This window comes from Vombatus ursinus, unplaced genomic scaffold (assembly GCF_900497805.2).
Source record: "Vombatus ursinus unplaced genomic scaffold, bare-nosed wombat genome assembly UNPS02005459.1, whole genome shotgun sequence".
Classification (NCBI taxonomy): Eukaryota; Metazoa; Chordata; class Mammalia; order Diprotodontia; family Vombatidae; genus Vombatus; species Vombatus ursinus.
The window spans coordinates 10,848,046-10,869,455 of record NW_020945237.1 but is presented as its reverse complement, the minus strand read 5'-3'; the positions used below and the strand labels follow the sequence as shown (position 1 = coordinate 10,869,455).

The 21,410-nt window shown below is 35.3% G+C and overlaps 1 protein-coding gene across 1 annotated transcript in view; it reads right to left on the bottom strand.

Annotated features, from left to right (window-relative positions):
* The window catches only part of MALRD1 (MAM and LDL receptor class A domain containing 1), an 832,608-nt gene that overhangs the window by 371,495 nt on the left and 439,703 nt on the right, over window positions 1–21,410 (bottom strand).

Sequence of the window (21,410 nt, the reverse complement as noted above, 5' to 3'; positions counted from 1 at the left end):
TTTCCTTATAATTTTGGTTCCATTGGTTTTGTTTATGCAAAAACGTATTAATTTTATGTAATCACAATTATTTATTTTATATTATGTAATGCTCTCTATAACTTCTTTGGTCATAAATTCTCCCCTTCTCCATAGATCTGACAGATAAACTATTACATGCTCTCCTAATTTGCTTATGATATCACCTTTTATGTGTAAATTATGTACTCATTTTGCCCTTATTTTAGTATACAGTGTGAAATGTTGGTCTATACCTAGTTTTGGCCATACTGTTTTCCACTTTTCCCAGCAGTTTTTGTTAAATGGGTTTTTATTCCAAAAGCTTGGATCTTGGGTTTATCATATACCAGATTACTAGGGTTATTTACTATAACGTAACTTTTATCTACTCTATTCCACTGATCCACCACTATTTTTTAGCCAGTACCAGATTGTTTTAGTAATTACCATTTTAAAATACAGTTTGAGATCTGATATGGCTAGACCACTTTCCTTCACTTTTTTCACTGATTCCCTTGATATTCTTGACCTTTTGAAATTCAAAATGAATTTTGTTATTATTTTTTCTAGCTCTATAAAATAATTTTTGATAGTTTAATATGGAACTAAATAATTTAGTATCATTTTTATTACATTGGCTTGGCCTATGCATGAGCAATGAATATTTTTCCACTTGTTTGGATCTAACTTTGTGTGAAAAGTGTTTTGTAGTTATGTTCATGTAGTTCCCTGGGTTTGTCTTGACTGGTAAACTCTCAAGTATTTTATATTATCTACAATTATTTTAAATGAAATTTCTCTTTCTATCTCTTGTTGCTGGACTTCTTTAGTAATACATAGAAATGTTGATGATTTATGTGGGTTTATTTTATATCCTGCAACTTTGCTAAAATTGTTAATATCTTCAAGTAATTTTAGTTGATTCTCTAGGTATAACTATATCATCTGCAAAGAGTGATAGTTTTGTTTCTTCATTGCCAATTCTAATTGCTTCAATTTATTTTTTCTCTTATTGCTATAGCTAACATTTCTAGTACAATATTTAATAACAGAGGTGATAATGGGCATTCTTGCTTCACCCCTGATTGTATTGGGAGGTTTTCTAGCTTATCCCCACTACAGATAATGCTTGCTGATGGTTTTAGATAAATATTACTTATCATTTAAAGGTTAACTCCAATTATTCCTATGTTGTCTAGTATTTTTTCGCAGGAAGGGGTGTTGTATTTTGACAAAGACCTTTTCTGCATCTATTGAGTAAACATATAGCTTCTGCTACTTTTGTTATTGATATGATCAATTGTGCTGACAGTTTTCCTAATATTGAACCAGCCCTGCATTTCCAGTATAAATCCCATCTGGTTATAGTATATGATCCTGCATTTCCAGTATAAATCCCATCTGGTTATAGTATATGATCCTTGTGATGTATTGCTGTAATCTTTTTGCTAGTATTTTACTCAAAATATTTACATCAATATTCATTGAGGAAATAGGTCTATAATTTTCTTCTCTGTTTTGCCTCTTCCTGGTTTAGGTATCAGTGCCATTTTTGTATCATGAAAGGAATTTGGTAGGACCACTTTGCCTATTTTTCCAAATAATTTATATACTATTGGGATTAATTGTTCTTTAAATGTTTGATAGAATTCTCATGTAAATCCATCTGGCCCTGGGGATTTTTTCTTAGGATTTGATTGATGGCTTATTCACTTTTTTCCTAAGATTGGGTTATTTATGTATTATATTTCTTCTTATGTTAATCTGGGTAATTTATATTTTTGTAGATATTCATCCATTAATTTTAAATTGTCAAATTTATTGGCATGTAATTGGGCAAAGTGGCTCCTAACAATTGTCTTAATTTCTTCTTCATTGATGGTGAATTAACCCTTTTCATATTTTGATACTACCAACTTTGTTTCCTTCTTTCTTTTTTAAATCAAATTAACAAATGGCTTATTGATTTTATTGTTTTTCCAGATTCTAGTTTTATTTATTCAATGGTTTTCTTATTTTCATTTTTATTAACCTCTCTTTTGATTTTCAGAATTTCCAATTTGGTATTTAATTGGGGGTTTTAATTTATTCTTTCTCTAGTTTCTTTTTTTAGTTGCATGCCCAATTCATCTTTAATTCTTTTAAATTGAAGTTAGCTAATTTTTTTAATCCATCCTGGGGTGTTAAAGAATTCAAATTCAATTCCAATAAGCATTGATTGACCCCTTCTAATAAATGAAGTTAAACACATTATATTTCCTCTTTAGTCGACCATCTAAATACCATTTCTCCTGATTCTGGCATTTTGTATTTTCATCAGACCAGTATATCAAAACTAACTTAAGTTTTACTTTTGGGACCTTTTGTTACTCAGACTTTACTCCTGTCCCAGGTCACAGAAATAGAAAGCTATAGATCAAAGATTAGAACCCAGGACCTCTAATTCTAGAGGAAGGGATTCTTCCATTACAGGATACCTGACTACCAAGACTATATTAGCATTACATAGGCATAATAGGCAGCCATTTACTGAGTTAATGTCACTTGCTGAAGAAAGGAGTCCTTGTCTCCCAAAGTAAAAATATACCCATCTCGGGGGCAGTTAGGTGGCACAGTGGATAGAGTACCAGCTCTGGATTTAGGAGGACCTGAGTTCAAATCCAGCCTCAGACACATAACACTTACTAGCTGTGTGACCCTGGGCAAGTTACTTAACCCCATTGTCTAGCCAAAACAAAACAAAAATAAACCCATCTCCCCTCAGAAGTAACCCACTCTCAGGTTACTCTTCCAAATCTTATAATGAGAAATTCATTTATCTATTGAGTTCATTCAAAAGGGAACCAACTCTCAAAATGTAAATTTCCAGAAGAGAGTCTCATTAATCATTTCTATCCTGTTTAAATTAGATGACAGGAGAGGTACATGATAAATTCAAGCAGATTTCTATACAACTTGAAAACTTGAAAAAACAAATATGATACAGGGAAAAATGTGATGAGTCAGAGTATCTAAGTTCCAAAGACAGCTCTTCTACTTACAACTTGTAACTACAATAAACACTTTGTAGGGTTTGTTGTACAGCTCAAACAATATAATAAAATGCTAAATAAGTGTCTGTTATGTTTATTATTTTATAGTACAATGTACAAAAGATGGGCAATGAAAAGTGAGATGACTGAAGAAAACAAACTTTGACACACTATATGGCATTAATACTCATATTACCAAAGGAATAAAAGGGACTTGAGAGATTATGTATAATTCCAATCTGAAGTATGAATCATTTCACACTAATCTACCAAACCATCCTTTTCCTATTCCATCGATCTTCCTTCAGAAAAAAAAAATAGACAATGGATAGGTTCCCTATTGTTCAGCTAGATTTGGCAGTGTTCAAGAAAAAAAATAATGAGAGATGTAGGAGGATGAGACAGGATCCAGAAATTTGGGTAAGATTGTTTTCACAGAATTTGGCTTTTACTAGATTCTTTGTCATTTGTAGTTGTAACAAATAACTAATTTGTTAACATGAAGAAACACTAATGAGGAATTTGGAGAAAAGAGAATAATTAGTTAATCTGTTCCATGCTATCTCTATAGTTTCAGGAGAGTTTCCAGCTTGGTAAGAGCTATATATGGGAAGTAAAATGAGCTAATTGGAAACTATATGCTGGGTTAGGATTCTAAAGTCATAGTATTTCACATGTTTTTAAATGTAAAATTCAACAGGAAGTTTCAGCTCCTCAGGCTTTTTAAAGCAAATTATTAATATGGTTTCTGAAAGGCTGATTTATCTTTATCTACTTGACTTTTATCTTAGTTCGTTTTACTTTAAAAATGTATATGGAACTGAATACAATACATAATCTTTAGGAGTCACAGAATCTTGTATATGGAACTGAATACAATACATAATCTTTAGTAATCACAGAATCTTGGACCTCAGAGGCCATATATTTCAACCAGTTCCTGAAGAATACCCTCTACACTAGCAGTGTCAAACACAAATGGAAATTATAGTCATGGAATCATATGTAAGGATCCCTGTGGACTGCACAGGGACTTGATTTTAAAATGTAATACTATCTATGTTATTGTGTCTTTTATTTATTTTGTTAAATATTTCCTGATTATATTTTAATTTGGTTTGAGCTACACTCTGATGGTATGAATGTAAAGTACTCTGTAAAGCTTAATGTGCTGTGTGAATGTTAGCAATACTTTATTATTTTATTAAATTCAATTAAAAAGTTAATGCTAATTAATTACATTAACAATATAATTAAATGTTGTTTCTTAATAATATCATTTTTAATTTATTGAATGATTGTCATAGTAATATAACAATGATATCAATAACAACAAATAATAGCTAACATGTAGTCATAATACTTATTCCAGTCTTAATCATATCTATTAATAATAATGATAATAATTAATAGTAGTAACAATAATAGAAGTAAAAAGATGTGGCAGTAGTAGTAGTAGTATAGAAGTTTATAAGTGAAAATAACGAGTTGAATCGAGGTCTTCCAGATTCAAGATCATTACTTTATTTATAATGCTATATGACCCCTTTGGGATTTAATCATTTTTTATTTAATATTCTTTTTAAATAGTTTAGTAATTCTACAAGCATTTATTAATCACTTATTGTACACCAAGCACTTTGCTAAATTCATAGTATAAAAATAGGCAAAAAAAATCACAGTTCCTTCCATCAAGGATCTCATATTCCAACAAGGGAGATAATGTGCAAATAATTATGTGCACATAAGATAGATAGAGTGTAAATGGGATATAAGACAATGGCAAGATGGGGAAAACCCTCCTGGAGAAGCTATGTATTTAGTTGAGTCTTAAAAAGGAGACAAGGACGCTAGAGGATAATGGTGAGGGGTGCAGGTATGAGGGACAAGTGAAAATACATGACATCAGGGGAAGGAGTGTCTTATGTGAAGATCTTTGAGTCACAAGGGATTTTTTTTTGTTTGATCCTAGAGGTCTTAATTTAAATAATGTACAAGCTAGAAAACAATTCACAACCCTGATAGCAACTATTTCTAGGAAAACAAACAAAGGTTTGACAATTTTCCAACTTGCTCATCTTAGTAAATGGAATAAGTTAAACCAGTTCTATTCATGTTCTTATCTTTTAGCCACTCAAATGTTAAAACCATTTCAAAGAGAGAGCAAGTCCTATGATTATTATGGTTATTTTCCTCTTATTTATTCCCTGCTTAAATCATATGTTATAAACAAATTTCTTTTAAGAAACAAGAGATCTCCAAGTCTCTGGACTTTATCAGATTAGGGGCTGGGGCTGGGTGTCATTGTCTGACCTGCTTTAGGGAAATCACTTTGGTAGCTGATTGGAAGATGAATAAGGGAGAAACTTGAGGCAAAAGACCAGATAGAAAACTTCTGCAGTAATCAAAAATCTTTTTTTAAAAAAAGTGATGAAAACCTGTGCAGTTGGATATGTCATAGAGAGAAGGGAATATCTATGTTAAGAGATTGTGAAAACAGAAACATCAAGATCTGCAACAGATTGGACACAGGAGGTAAATGTGAATGAGGAGTGGTGGATGATATAATGTGATGATAATGGGATTGGGAGGAGGAAGATGTCCTAAAGAGTAATAGGAAAGTTGGGAGGAGAGAATTTTTTTTTTTGTTTGGGGGGAGGGAAGGTAATGAGGTCTGTTTTGGAATTGTTTGTTGAATTTGAAATGTCTAGAGGACATTCAATTTGAAACATCTAAAATGAGGCTGATAGCATGTAACTTTTGCTCAGGAGAGAAACTAGAGTTGGCTATATAGACCTGAGACAGCTAGGTGGTGCTGAGCCTGAAGTCAGGAAGGCATCTTCCTGAGTTCAAATCTGGCCTCAGACACTTACGAGCTATGTGACCTTAATTCACTCAACCCTGTTTGATTCATTTCTTCACCTGTAAAATGAACAAGAGAAGGAAATGGCAAACCTCTCCAGTATCCTTGCCAAGAAAACCCTAAATGGGTCATGAAGAGTCAGAAATGACTAAAATGACTGACAACAACAATAAAGATCTGGGAACAGTCTACATCAGGATGGTACATCTTGCTATTTACATATTTACCCTTATCACTTTCTCCCCATTCTAGTCTTCTCTAGGTTAAACATTCCTTTCCTTCAATGTATCTTCATATGGTGTGATCTCAAAGCCATTTCATTGTTCACCACGTAATTCTATATTCATAAGGAAGTTCATTTCAGACAGTACTGCTTAGCACAGCACTGGACACACATTAAGTTCTTAATAAATACTTGACTGACTTACTAACAGGAAATGAAACACAGAAGGATTATATATGCTGGAAGACTGAGAGGATACTGTGAATCTGTCATTGTATAAATGATAGGATCACAAGTTCATAGCTGGAAGGGACCTCAAAGGCCATATGGTCCAAACCCCTCATTTTACAATTGAGGAAGCTGGAACTTAAGGAGATGAAGTGTCTTGCTCAGGGTCACATAGCTAGTAAGCATTAGAGGAAGGAAGGGAAATTAAATACAATTATTTAGCACTCACTTAGTTCCATATTAATTTCTAGAATAACATATGACTATAAAGAACGGAAATTCCTCTAACAATCTGACTGCCTTAATACCCCCAAAAGGTCATTTACATACATGTCCTCTGAAGAATTTGGCATAAAAAAGTTTCCAGGAATTTTAGAGGGTGCACCAAAATAAGGAAAATTCTATTATGAGAAGCAAGCACTTCATTTAAATTAACCCAAGATAAATTGTCTGGATCTCCCAGACAGCACTATACTTCCAATTATTTGGCAAAGTACGGGTGAATGTTTTTCCTAAGCACTGAAAGATCTGTTTTCAATTTTTGTTTCGATTTGTCCAAATTATATTTTATATTGCACAATTAAGCTAGATGTAATTTAAATAACATACAAGATAGACAACAATTCACAACCCTGATAGCAACCATTTCTAGGAAAACAAAGGCTTTGACAATTTCCCCACTTGCTTTTCCTAGTAAATGTGATAAGTTAAACCAGTTCTATTCATGTTCTTATCTTTTAGCCACTCAAATGTTAAAACCATTTCAAAAAGAGAGCAAGTCCTATGATTATGATGGTTCTTTTCCTTTTATTTATTCCCTGCTTAAATCATATGTTATAAACAAATTCCTTTTAAAAAACAAAATCATCTTTGAAAGCTAAGCTAATTTGAGGTCAAGTGGAAGCTTGTTTTTTGCTTGTCAATTTGATGATATAGATACTTTTTTTTTTCATTCAGTCAGGTATTCATTTGACTATAAAGGAAAATTCAAATCCAACTTTAAAAAATATAAAGAAAGAAACATCACCCTGTAAAAACTTGGGAATGTTCCAAAGGAAAAGAAAATGGAAAAAATATTAAATTTTAATTATGAAAAGCTGATGTTTCAAACAAGTATCTGAAAGTATTTTCAAACAATTGGAGGGGTTAAGAAGGGCCTGGATCTGCTTAGACTTCTGGGATTTAGAGGATATTTGTCTGTCTCCCGATTCAAGACAAGACAGTTACTAGAACGTTAGATCTTTGAAAGCAGGAATTGTCTTTTGTCTTTATAACCCCAAAGTTTAACAAATTGCTTAGTATATATATAGTAGGAGGCTAATAAATGCCTGACTGACTGACAAGGAAATATTGCATGATTTGGGCCTGGGGCAGCAAGGAATTCCCACAAAACTTCTGTCAGACTCTCTATTTCATGCATCATCTTTGTTTCTTATTTTATTAGGATTTATTTGCTGTATCTGAAGAGAGGTATTGTGAAATAATGGCTAGAGAGGTGGACATAAAGTCAGAAAAATTTGGGTTCAAGTCCCATCTCATACATACTGGCTATGTTACATGGGCAAGATACTTAACTTCTTAGTGCTCTTAAGCAACTCTTTAAATATGAGTTGCAGAGAAGATGCTAACATGCATTAGTAAAGGAAGTTTTCCCGTCTTGGAATTCCTTAAACCTTATTCCTTTATCTATATGGAAAGAATGAAAGGATGCCCTCCCACACACACATACACTGAGTGTATGCCATGTGCAAAATTTGGAAAGACATGGACCATGGTTGCATAGAATGTGTTGTGAGCTACATCAATGGTAGGAATACCCAGATTTCTGGGATTAAATATTCTTTGGTGAACTGGCCTATCACTAATAACAGTGAGGTTAAACCCATTAAAAATGCAATACCTAAAATTCTTCAGCTTCTATAAATAATGAGTTAAAAATCATTTTATAAGCTCTTGCAATGTATTATGCTAAGTATTAATGATACAAATAGAAAAGTAAGACAGTCCCTGCTCTCAAGGAGCTCACATCCTAAAAAAAAAAAAAAGGTCCAATGGCAAAGCAGATGGCAATATATCTTCCTTATGCCCATTTCTATGAACAAATCCATCTCTGATGCTGAAACATTTGACAGTAGCAAGGACTTTGGCAGCCAAAACTTACTTTTTTTGGGGTCTTCTGACTGTTGAGGAGGTGGAGGGTACAGCACCTGTAGGAGCTGATGCCATGTTGCATTTCCATAAGGGTGGCTCTCTTCATGATGTCTGTGAGGCTGGAAGTAGGGCCAGTGATCTGAGGAACACTGCTATTTCTTGTAGCAGTGTTCTTTATTAATTTATTTTGATTTATCAACAATCAGTTCCATAAGCTTTTGAGTTTTACATTTTTCTCCCCCTCCCTCCTCAAGACAGCACATAATCTGATATAGGCTATACATATACATTCCTATTAAACATTTTCACATTTAGTGATGTTGTAAGTAAGAATTAGAACCAATAAGAGGAACCACCAGAAAGAGGAAACAAAACACAACAGAAGAAAAAAATAGCAAATAGTATGCTTCGATCTGCATTCAAACTTCTTTGGATATGGATAGCATTTTCTATCATGAGGCCTTCAGAGATGTCTTAGATCCTTGCATTGCTGAGAAGGGTTAAGTCTATAAATATTAGTCATCACTCAACGTAGCTGTTACCATGTATAACATTCTCCTGGTTCTGCTTACTTCACTCAGCATCAGACCATACAAGTCTTTCCAGGTTTTTCTGAAGTCCACTTGCTTATCATTTCTCATAGCACAATAGATTACATTCACATACCACAACTTGTTTAGCCGTTCCCCAAATGATGAGCGTCCTCTCAATTTCCAATTTTGGAATACTTCTATTTCTAAGAGTCTTGAATGGGTTGTCAATTGTTAATTCATCATCTGTCATTAAAGTTGGGGAGCAAAATATTTTCTCCATAAACCCACTTATAATCATTGTAGAGGACAGAGCCTCTAATTGTTCGCTAAGGGGAAGAAAGTCATTGAGATATCAATATCAGCTACAGATTTGCCAATTGATTTGTTCTGGACATAAAAGGTTTTTGTAAGACAGGACTTATTGTAAAGACTCTGGTGTTGGGAAAGATTGAAGGCAAAAGGAAATGGGGACAGCAAAGGTTGAGATAGATAGTGTCATGGAAGCAATGAACATGAACTTGGACAGTCTTCAAGAGAGAGTGGAGGAAAGAAGGGCCTGGCATACTATAGTACATGGAATGATAAAGAGTCAGACACAACTGAACAACTAAACAACAAAAGCATTCTCTAATTTCATAGCAGGACTTAGCACGAGTTACCATAAATATGTGCTGATATTTCTCATCTTCATCCAGGTGAATAAATATTTTCCCCAGTCTTGACTTTAGGACCTCAAATATACTCCCATCCCTGCCTTTTAACTGTCAACCTAATGGTAAATGAAGTGTTTTCAAATTTTCTGAATAAACTCATTCCAGATTCCTTAGGGTTATCTCTATTAAATCAAGTGAACAAACATGTATTAAGCATCTACTATGTAAATTGCCCTGTTCCAGGTTCTGTGACTACAAAGAAAGATGGTCCCCCTTCTGGAGGAACTGACAATCTGCCTAAGGAAATAAGATAAACATAACATAAGTCAATTATCAATAAAAAGTAACTAAATAATAATAAAATATTTAAATAGCTTAATAAAATGGCATAATACAGTACATAGTTAATTGTTAAAGTTACACACACACACACACACACACACTCAGTGATCTTTAAATATGTGTTCAGTTCAATTCAACAAACATATATTAAGGATCTACTACGTGGAAACACTGCATTAGGGTCTGGGAATACAAATATAAAAACAAAATTGTCCTTGCCCTGAGGGAACTTATAGTTTAATAAAGAGATACAGAATACACACGAGTGAATAAAGACAAAGAAATAAAAATAATTTCAAAAAGGAGAGAACATTAATAACTGGAGGGTGCAAGTCAAAAAAAAAAGTATGACATTTAAAGTAGCAGAATTATGCTTTGAAGGAAGCTCAGGATTCTATAAGGCTAAGTTGAGGAGGCCATTTTCATGAAAGCATGGAGGTAAGAAATGTGTTTTCCCAGACTTGGGCTCATATTCTTCTTCTTAACTTAAAATGCCCTTTCCTATTTCTCTTCTTCTGTCCATATCCCATCCAGCTTATTTAAAAAAAATACATTTCAAGTCTCTGCTCCCTCATAAAGCCTTCCCAGCCTTCTGTGATTACATGAACCTTTGGGCAATGACATTTATTGTTAGCACTATACACGTATATCCCTGTGACATTTATTTTTATTATTTTATTGAGTTGCTGCTTATTTTTTCACAGATTTTTGTCTAATTTGTCCAACTAGATCTTGAAGGTAATAGGGATATTGAAGGACCACAGAATCACAGATTTTGAGATGGAAGGAACCCTAAAAGTCATTTAATCTCACTCTGCTCATTTTATAGCTCAAGAGAGAAAGGCCTAAAAAGTTAAATGATTCACCCATGGTCTGCAAGAGGTAATAAGTAACAGAGGAAGAATTTGCCAAGTTTCCACAACTCTTATTTTTATCCATTATGGCATACTGCCCCTCATGTATGTGGGAGATGACACAAACAAAAGTCAGAAAAGGTGGTTGGGCATGGTTGTATTGTGATCACCTTCTGAGAGGCCAATGAGATCACAGGTACCTATGAGTCTTTTAGAGTACTTAATGACTGCCATGCTTTCTTCTCAGTAAAATGTAAGCTCCTTGAGGGTATGAAACTGTTTTTTTTCCTTTAGGTCCTCCAAGTCTTATGCCATATCTTGTATATAGTAGGCACTAAATAAATACTTACTGAATCAATGCATGAATAAGCATTGCCTTCTTCTCTGCTATTTAACATAAACCTATCTAACATAAGCAGTGCTTTTAAGGAAGCCATCTTGGATTTTTTCCTGCTCCCAGTTTGGCAATAGAGCCCCTTTAAAATATACTTAGTGTTCATTGTTAATATTCAGTGTTAGTATTATTCTTCTGAGCTTTAGCTCACAACCACATTCTTATACAACAGTGCCAGTCTTATAATTATTCTCAGATAAATGCTTCTGTTTCAATCTTCTTAAAAAAGAATGTGAAAGTCCACATGGAAAACTATACTACTTCTAACAGATGTTTGGCCCTAATGTAATGGTCCAAATGCCATAATCATTATGAACAAGGCATATAGAATGGTGATATAGAATTATCTTCATAAGGAATATCATCCAAAAAAGTAACAAAAAAAGAAATATGAACGTAAAATTTAATATATTAATGAATTAGATCAAATGATTATTCAAAAAGGAAAACTGTGATACCAACACTGGCATAATATAGTCTTATATATTTTCATATTTTCATATTTTTAATATTTTTACAAATTTCCAGATAAATTCAATTTTTTAAAAGATGAAAAGACTGAGGGGAAGGCATGTTTCTAATAAGAGTGGTATTTCAAATAAACAAATAAATGATATTTTTGAAGGGAAATAAGTAACCAACAAATTAACCAGCACTTAATAAATTGATCCACTGACATTATTGAGACTCACATTGTAGTAAAAATTTCCTATAGAACAATCTCAGAATTTTTTTTAAAGTTTAAGCACATTGGTCAGTGAAATCTTCAGACAGGTAAACCACAATTTAGTATATTGCTTCCCTCTGCCTTTATACCATAGTAGTCTGGATGCCAATACTTATGCCTACATATGACATTTGAGAAAGAGCTCCCTAAATCCAGGTGACAAATCCTCCAAATACGTTAATCTACTAACAGCCAGTTCGGCAACTTGCTGGTTCCAGCTGGCCATGGGCCCAAAGCTGAGTCTGTCTGGGAGAGCTCAGAGCTATGGCAGAATCCAGGATTGCTTCTGCTTAGGCTGCACTGAACTTGGCTCTGATCTAAAATGCCATTATGTTTCCAATCATTAGTGCCTAGAGGAATTCATTCAATGTGGTTCACTTCAGACCTGAAATTCCTGTAGAGATATTCACACATCTTGATTTCTCTTGGTATCTGTAAATAATAATACACATGTCATTTGCCCTTATGAATCTAATATACGAAATGACCAGACAGTGTACACAGTTAAAAATAATAGATTTCTTCCAAAACACTTTGGAACAAGGGGGATTCAGCCTATTATATGCAAGGTTTCAGTATTTATAATCCCAGCAAAAGTGTGCTTGTGAAAGTTTGGGCCTCTTGGGAACACACAGACCAGAAAAATATCCTATAAGACTATATTATGCCAGTGTTGGTATCACAGTTTTCCTTTTTGAATAATCATTTGATCTAATTCATTAATATATTAAATTTTACATTCATATTTCTATAAATATAAATCTTTTTGTTCCAGTGGCATCCTTCCTCATAAGCATTCAAAAGTACTTGCAAAATATTGACAAAAGATTTTGTCCTTAGCACTGTAAAGTTTCTTAGATAAATATGCTCTCTGTGCCCTGGGTGTTTATAATCTAGAGTAGAACAATGAAATGCAATTGTAAATGTATGATATGTGTAGCCAGAAAATCTGGGTTCAAATTCCATCTCTGCATTTTAATGCAAATAAGACCTTAGGTAAATTATCGAACCTTCTTAGTTTTCAATTTCTTCATCTACAAAATTGATTAGGTGTATTGACAGACTCAACTTTATTATCTTATAAACAGGGATATAGTATAATATGTAAAGCTAAACAGTATGAGCTCTGTTACATCAGAGAACCCAAATGGGAGCTATACAAAGCAGGTAGACTAAATGCAATTTAAGGAAAAGTGCTACTTTTCCAGCGGATGGAGAGGTGGCATTTAGCTGAAGGTATTTAAGGAAAAGTAAATGGTACTGCCTTTGTACATGGATTATAAAACTGACCACAAAACTGTTATCTTGGGGAAAACAGTCTTGTTAGATGAGACAAGAACTGACCCATGTAAGCCTTTGGAGTTCAGAAAAGCTTTGAACAAGAAGAAATAGGGGAGATAAATGATGATGTGTCTCCATCCTGACCCAGGTCACCAGACATCTTGTACTCTATGACTGGGTTGGCTCACACCAGAGGTCATTCTCCCAGACAAGCCAATTCAGATCCAGCCCTTGGAGCTTATCTCATGAGGCCACTATTTTGACACTCCACCCTATCAAACTCGGGAGTCATTGGAAAGATCTAGTCATAACGTGTATGGCCTAAAATAGATCAAATAGGGGTAATTTAAAAATCACTGGGCTATCTAAAAGCTATTACTACAAAATGAGACTAGATATCATATTTTAAGAAGTCATGAAAAAAAAACTGATCAAATTTCCTAGAACTACAAGGCATTTTCCAACTGGCTTCCCTCCTATATTTTATGGCTCTACTCTTAAAGTTATTGCAATCTCATTATCCTACAAGATCAAATTGACCCTGAAAACTCATACTGCCTCAATACTCACTGAGCCTAGGGCCTCTTTCTCACTGTAAATGGAGAAGGTAGATAGCTCCTCCCAGATCCTACATTTAAGATAGATACACAGGACAACCATCTCATCATTTTTCAGCCAGCATCACTCCAGAATTCACCATGTTTCTGTGTCAGGTTAACCACCCCTACCACTTTTTAGCTTTTTTTTTTTTAAATGTTGTCTTCCCCTTTTAGATGGGGAACTTCTTGAGGACAGAGATTGTCTTTTTCCTATCTTTAAATCTCCAGTATTTAGGACAGAGTCTGGCACATAATAGACACTTAATAACTGTTTACTGACTAAAAAAGAAAAATAACCTAGTGGTCACATCTTGAAGGAAGCCTCAAAAAATGAAAACTCTTAGGAATATTATGACCAAAATTCAAAGGTTCTAGATCAAAGAAAAAATTTTGCAAGGAGTCAAAAAGAAAGAGTTCAAGTATTGATGAACCACAGTTAGAATTACAAAAGATTACCAGCTACCATCATAAAAGAGTAGAGTATATATAATATGTGATTCCAAAAGACAAAAGATATAGACTTGCAATCAAGAATAATTTACCTAACACAATTCTGTAATCCTGCAATAAATTTAAAATATTACTTTTCATAGAAGCCTTCTGAGTATTTTGGATGAAAAGACCTGAGCTTAATAGAAAATTTAAAATACAAATATAAGTGTAAAGAAAAGGGTATATAAAAACATAAAAAAATATAAGCAGCAATTAGAAAAGACTTCTTAAAGATTAAGTGTTTTTATTCTGATAGTGTGTTTGGAGAGGTGGGTATCCCCTGAGAACTGTCATATCAGCATGAGTCATGGAGGGAGTCAAATAAAATGGAGAGTTTGGAAGTGATTTTATTTTTGCCTTGATGATTTTTTTTAGTGAGGCAATCAGGGTTAAGTGACTTGCCCAAGGTCACACAGCTAGAGAGTATTATGTGTCTGAGGCCGGATTTGAACTCAGGTCCTCCTGACTCCAGGGTCACTGCTCTATTCACTGCACCACCTAGCTGCCCTGCTTTGATGATCTTAAAAGGAAAAAGGAAACATAAAGGGAAAAGGATGCAGTAGGGAAGAAAAGAAGAGACATGAATCTCATAATTCAAAGGCAAAAGTAGATATCTGTACAAATGAGGATGGAATAGTGGGAGAAGGCATTGCTTGAAGCTACTACTAGCTAACCATGCTTTAATCAATTACCATCTTTGGACCTCAGTTTCCTCACAGATGATGAAGTCATTGAGCTAAACCACTGTTCACATCCTTGCTATGTCCAAAATTCCAAGATCTATATAAGGCAAAATGAGGCCCCAAAAGAGCTCAACAATTGTTTTTTCAGCAGAACTAGTATGTTTCAATAAGGAGTGACATTTATCCAAAAGCATTTATTGTTCCCATCCATTTTGGTCTGTAACACATTTTATCAGAACTGAAAAATAGATAGGTTTGAGTTTCTTCCATACTCCCAAAGCACAAAGTCAGACTAACTATTTAAAATTAATTAGAGTCATTTTAGAGGGAAGAGTTCTGAAACAGCATACAACTCTTCAGGTAGCAGTTGTTAGTGCTTGTCACTCACTCAGAAAGTTGTCTAAAAAGATACAAGTATCTTTTGTTTTAAGATGGTACTGGAAGGAGCTCTCATTTTAAAAAACAATTTGTCCAGTACAATGAAAGGATTACGGTTTTCCTCCAAATACCCATTTGTTCATGTAATTAAAAGTTTTACCCATATGTTGTAGATGGGATCCTTATTCAAGTTCAGATTGGTCTAGATGGCTCATCTTGTAAGTTCCTTTCAAAACCACACCCTTAACTGCAATTGCAATCACCTTAATAGTTTTGTTTGGAGAATATATCAGAGTTTGTTGGGATCAATGCTATGTGGGAACTGAGATAAACTACTCCTCCAGAGATTGGAGTCATGGGTGGCATAGATTATGTCCCAATGGTATGTAGAGAGGAGTATCTGTGTGCCTGTTCTTGTTATAACTTCAAAATAAATATCCACTTGTAAAACTCAAAAAAATACACCATTGCAAGAATGTTATCTCAAGGACACAAGGGTGGGCAAGACAGAAGGAAGGAAAGGCAAGTCATTTATCCTTTGGCATGATGGATGAGATTTGCCAGTCACCTATAGGGTGAGTACTACAGGAAGGGATGGCCAGATGAGTACCAAGGAAATAAAACCTCATCAGGGTATTGATCAAGTAAACTAGAGAATGAAACAGGACACTAATACAGAAAGACAGAATAATTCTTATCAAGAACTCAGAGGAATATTATAGTCAAATTCCAAAACCCCCAGCTCAAAGATAAAATATTATGAGCAACAAGAAGAAAACAGTTTGCATATGGAGGTACCACAATTAGAATTACACAAGACTTAGCAATGGCAACACTAAAAGACCTCATGTCTTTGGAACACTATATATCGAAGAGCAAAAGAAATGGGCTTCTGGCCAAAAATATCATACCCAGCAAAGCTAAACATGATTCTGAATGAAAAGAAAAATGAGCATTTAACAAATTGTCAGACTTTCAGGACTTCATTTTAAAAAAAAAACAACCTGAACTTAAGAGAAAATTTGACATACAAGGGCCAAGAGAAATATAAGGTACATGCCAATGACCAATTACAAGGGACTGAATAAGGACAGACTTTTTACCTTTTATGCATATAAAATGTAAAACTTATGTCCAAGATTGTTATTAGTAATTAAGTAGTTTAAAAGAAAAATTGGGGTAGATCTGAGTATGATATGACTTCAAAAAGTAAAATCATTCAAGAATTGCCAAAAGAGTAATTATCTTATACAAATGAGGTTCCAGAGAAAGAACCAATACAGAGGAATTAGACGGGGGAGGGGAGCTGTTAGTTCTGGAAACCTACTTTCATGGGGAATGGGTTCAAGAGGGAAAAATACATATACATCTAGAAGAGTAATAAAGTATTCCAAATTTAGAAAGAAATAAAACTCTAATGTGATACGGAGAGGGGAGAGGATAAAGGAGGGATCTTTAGAGATGAGGGTGAGGGAGTAGGTCAAAAGGGTATACAAAAGGGTGTTTTGGGAAGGGAATGGGAAGGGGAGGATAAGGGAGGAATTGTTGTAGGGGGTAGGTTAAGTAATAGGAGGGCAAAGTAGTGGGTAGAAGTAAAGTAGTTAGGAGAGATAGGAAAAAAGAGATACCCTCAAACATAAAAACAAACATTGAGAGTAGAATCTCTTAGGGAAAGTATATATATATATATATATATATATATGCGTATATATATATATATATATATATACACACACATATGTGTGTGTATGTATACAGCAATATCTATATATAAATATATCCACACTTAATTGTAGCCTGGGGGAAGGGGGAAGGAAGGGAGGAAAAAGAACAAAGTAAAATGTGTACAGCAGATAACAAAAGAAAATCTACAAGGAAGCAAAGAAAAGATGGATAGTTTTCAACATATAAACTTTCTTTAAATGGAAAATTATTGCTGCATATTTTGAATCCTCTCCTACATTCTGTCATGCATGACATATGCTTTTTTTTCTTATTTTATATTTAAGTTTATAATGTTTATTTTCCTTTTCTTATTACGCATTTAAGTTTTAGTATTTGTCTAAAATAAAAAAGATAAAAAAAATAAAATAAAAAGAACTACAAGTATCATCTTCCCAGGTAGGGATGTAAACAGTTCGGCTCCATTGAATTCTTTATGTTTTCTCTTCCCTTTTTAGTCTTCCTTTGGGTCTTGATATTGGACATCAAATGTTTTGTTCAATTCTGCTCTTCCCCTTATGAAAGCTTGAAATCCTTCTATTTCATTGAACGACCATTTTTTCCCCTTGGTTGTTAGCCTAGTTCCTTTGCCTTCTGGAATATCATTTTCCACCACCTCTGCTTTTTTAATGTTGCAGTTATTAAGTCCTCTGTAATCCTAATTGTAGCTCCCAGATATCTGAATTGTTTCTTTCTGGCCCTTGCAGTATTTTTCCCTTGACCTGTAGTTCTGAGATTTGGCTATAATGTTCCTTGGAGTTTTTACTTTGGAATATCTTTCCTGAGGTGATCAGTGGATTCTTTCAACGTCTATTTTGCCCTCTGATTCCAGGATATCAAAGCAGTTTTCCTCGATAATTTCTTGAAAGATGCTGTCCAGGTCCTCCTTTTGATTATGAAAATCCAAAGATTCTGACGTTGTGTCTCCTGGATCTATTTTCCAGGTTAGTTGTTTTTCCCTTGGAGTATTTTACTTTTTCTTCTATTTTTTCATTCTTTCGAATTTGATTGATTTTTTTTTTTGGCAAGGCAATCAGGGTTAAGTGACTTGCCCAGGGTCACACAGCTAGTGAGTATCATGGGTCTAAGGCCAGATTTGAACTCAGGTCCTCCTGACTCCAGGGTCAGTGCTCTATCCACTGCACCACCTAGCTGCCTCAACCAACAGAATTTGATTGATTCTTGATGTCTCATAAAGCCATTACCTTCTACTTGCCTAATTCTAACTTTTAAGGAATTGTTTTTCCCAGTTAGCTTTTGTACGTCCTTTTCCACTCGGCCAATTGTACTTTTTAAGTTATTTAATTCAGTGTGTTTTTGTATCTCTTTTTACATTTGGGCAATTCTACTTTTTAAGCAGTTCCTTTCTTTTTCCAAGCTGTTGACTCTTTTTTTTCCCCAACAGTTCTCTTACATCACTCTCATTTCTTTGCCCATTTTTTCTTCTAACTCTCTGCCATGATTTTAAGCTCTTTTTGGAGCTCTTCCGTGAGTTCTTTCTGGGCTTGAGACCACTTCCTGTTTTTCTTTGGGGTTTTGCCCATAGGTGTTTTAATACTGTTGCCCTCTTGTGAGTTTGTTTCTCGATCTTCCCTGTTACCATAATCACTTTCTATGATCAGATTATTTTGTCATTGCCGCTGCTGTTATTTGCTCATCTTTTTTGGCTTTTTCCTTTCTTTTAAATCTGAACGCTGCTCCCGGGGTTGGAGGGGCCCTATCTTGTGCCAGGAGCTGCGGGTCCTGGCCGTTTACCTGGTTCTGCATTGATGTTGCCCTGAGGCCCACAGGGGACGCTCCTGTCTGGTGCTCTGCTGAGGAGGTGGGGTGAGGGGAGTTGGCATTGCTGGAGGCTGTAGGGATCTGACAGCTTATCCGCTGCATAGCCGGAGTCCTAGGGGTAGTATCCGGCATGTGCTGAGGTTGGTGGGGTGTTTCTGCACTTCCCTGGGGCTCTACTGAAGCACCGGCACTGGAGCCTGCCTGTTTGCTTGGGCATTCTGCCTGTTTGCCCAGAGCTATGCTGGAGCACATGGAGATCGGGCTCCTGGTGGCTGTCTATCTGCCCAGGCCTATGCTGAAGTAAACAGAGCTTCCTGGAGCTGGAGTCTGCTCGTTCCCCGGGCCGTGCTGAGGCATGCGGGGGGTCCTGATGCTAGCGTTTACCTGCTCCACCACCTTGTTCTCAGGATCTCCCACTGGTTTGCTAAGGTGGGGCTTACTGCAGGTTTGTTGGGACACTTCCTGTCCTGATCTGGGTTCGCCTTTTACCCTAGTGAGACAGACCTTTTTTGCCAGTCTTCCAATTTTCTTGAGCTAAAAGATTGTTTCACCCTGTTTGGCTGGTTCTGCTGTTCTAGGATTTGTTTGGGGATGGTATTTGTGGTTGTTTGGAGGTGAATATGGGAGAGTTACTGCAACTTACTGTCTACTCTGCTATTTTGAAACCTGAAGGCTAATGCATTCTTTAAAAAAAAAAGAGCATTTATTGTGCACCTACTATATTCTTGCTTCTGTGTTAAGCACTTTACAAATATTATATCATTTGATCCACTCAAAAACCATGAGAGTTGGGTACTATTATCATTCCCATTTTAAGAATGAGGAAACTGAGGCAGGCAGAGGTTAAGTGACTTGCACACCTTCATAGAGCTAGTAAATATCTGAAACCAGATTTAAACTCAGGTCTTGTTAACTCTAGGTTCAGTTCCCTATCCATTTAACCACTGAGTAGGCCTCATATCATGAGCATTTCCATTTAATATTACCTTCCATGAACTCTGTATGTGTCTTGAACATACCTACCTTTATATATGTTGTCTTCCCATTAGAATTTGAGGGTAAGGGCTTTTGTGGAGGAATTTTCTATATTGAGAGTTCCCTTATAGTGATGAAATTTCAGATGGCACCTAGACACACATATAGAAGCAATCAAAACATTCCCATGAGGATCTTATCTTTTACATCGGTGTTGCCTTACATCTTTCCTCACTAATTATATCCTTGTAGTAAAGTTGGTTGCATTTGTGATTATATTACTCTGGTCTTATTATATGACAGAACACTTAGTTATGGAAAAGAGATACTCAAATGAGTCTCTGATGGTTTAGCAGGGGTGGGGAACCTGCGACCTGGAGGTGACATGTGGCCCTCTAGGTCCTCAAGTGCGACCCTTTGACTGCATCCGACTTCACAGAACAAATCCCCAGTAAAAGAATTTGTTCTGTGAAGTTTGGATGCAGTCAATGGGCTGCACTTGAGGATCTAGAGGCCACATGTGGCCTCAAGGCCACAGGTTCCCCACTCCCCAGTAGCTAAAACACTGTTTTGGTCAGCATTAGCTCTTCAGAGTTGTTAAACTGTTTGTTATTCAGATCAGACATCTTCAAAAAGTGCCAGCACCTAGGACCTGCCAGTGTTGCTGAGTCATACAACAGTAGCAGCCTATAAAGCATCTTTGCAAAGTACATTTTCCTGTAATTTCAGCTAGAGACTGGGACACAGACATATACACATACACATGAGAATACACACACATACACACACACACACGCACGCGCGCGCGCACACACACACACATACACACACACTTCACAGTTTGGTTAAACACAGCTCTCTTGGTTAATTCCATTTTACCCTGCTAAAAATAAAGAAATGTGAAACAGGAGGCATTAATATTGTATTTTCCTCTTGTTATTTTTCTCGGAAGAATTGTTCCTTTCTAAGTCTGAATTAGATTCCCAGAAGAAACAATAAGTCCTCAGTAAAAAAAAATATATTAGTACGTAGTATTTTCCTAAATATTGGAATAAGGGAATAATTCTTTGCTAGTTTTCCAAATGCCTTTGCACTATGAATGCTTACAATCCTAATGCCTATTATTAATTCCCTTAATAAATAATAAAAAATGAAATCACATGAATGTACTTATTCTTTGGGAGACAAACCAAATACTAGGAAAATAAAACATATGAATGATTTTGATCATAATGACAATGATGACGAAATAGCTAAAATTAAAATAGCACTTCAACATTTGCAAAGCAACTTACATATATTATCTTACTTGATCCTCACAACAACCATCATCCCCATTTCATACCACCAACAACACTAATTGTTGATCTACTATCACCAGTAGACCATTAAAGCGAAGATCCAGTGGAATGATAGTGCTTCCATGGCCCTGCTTCCAGCCCAGCTCCCCCCCCCCAAAAAAACTCATTATTCAGGAGAGCAATCCCTGTAGAGATGG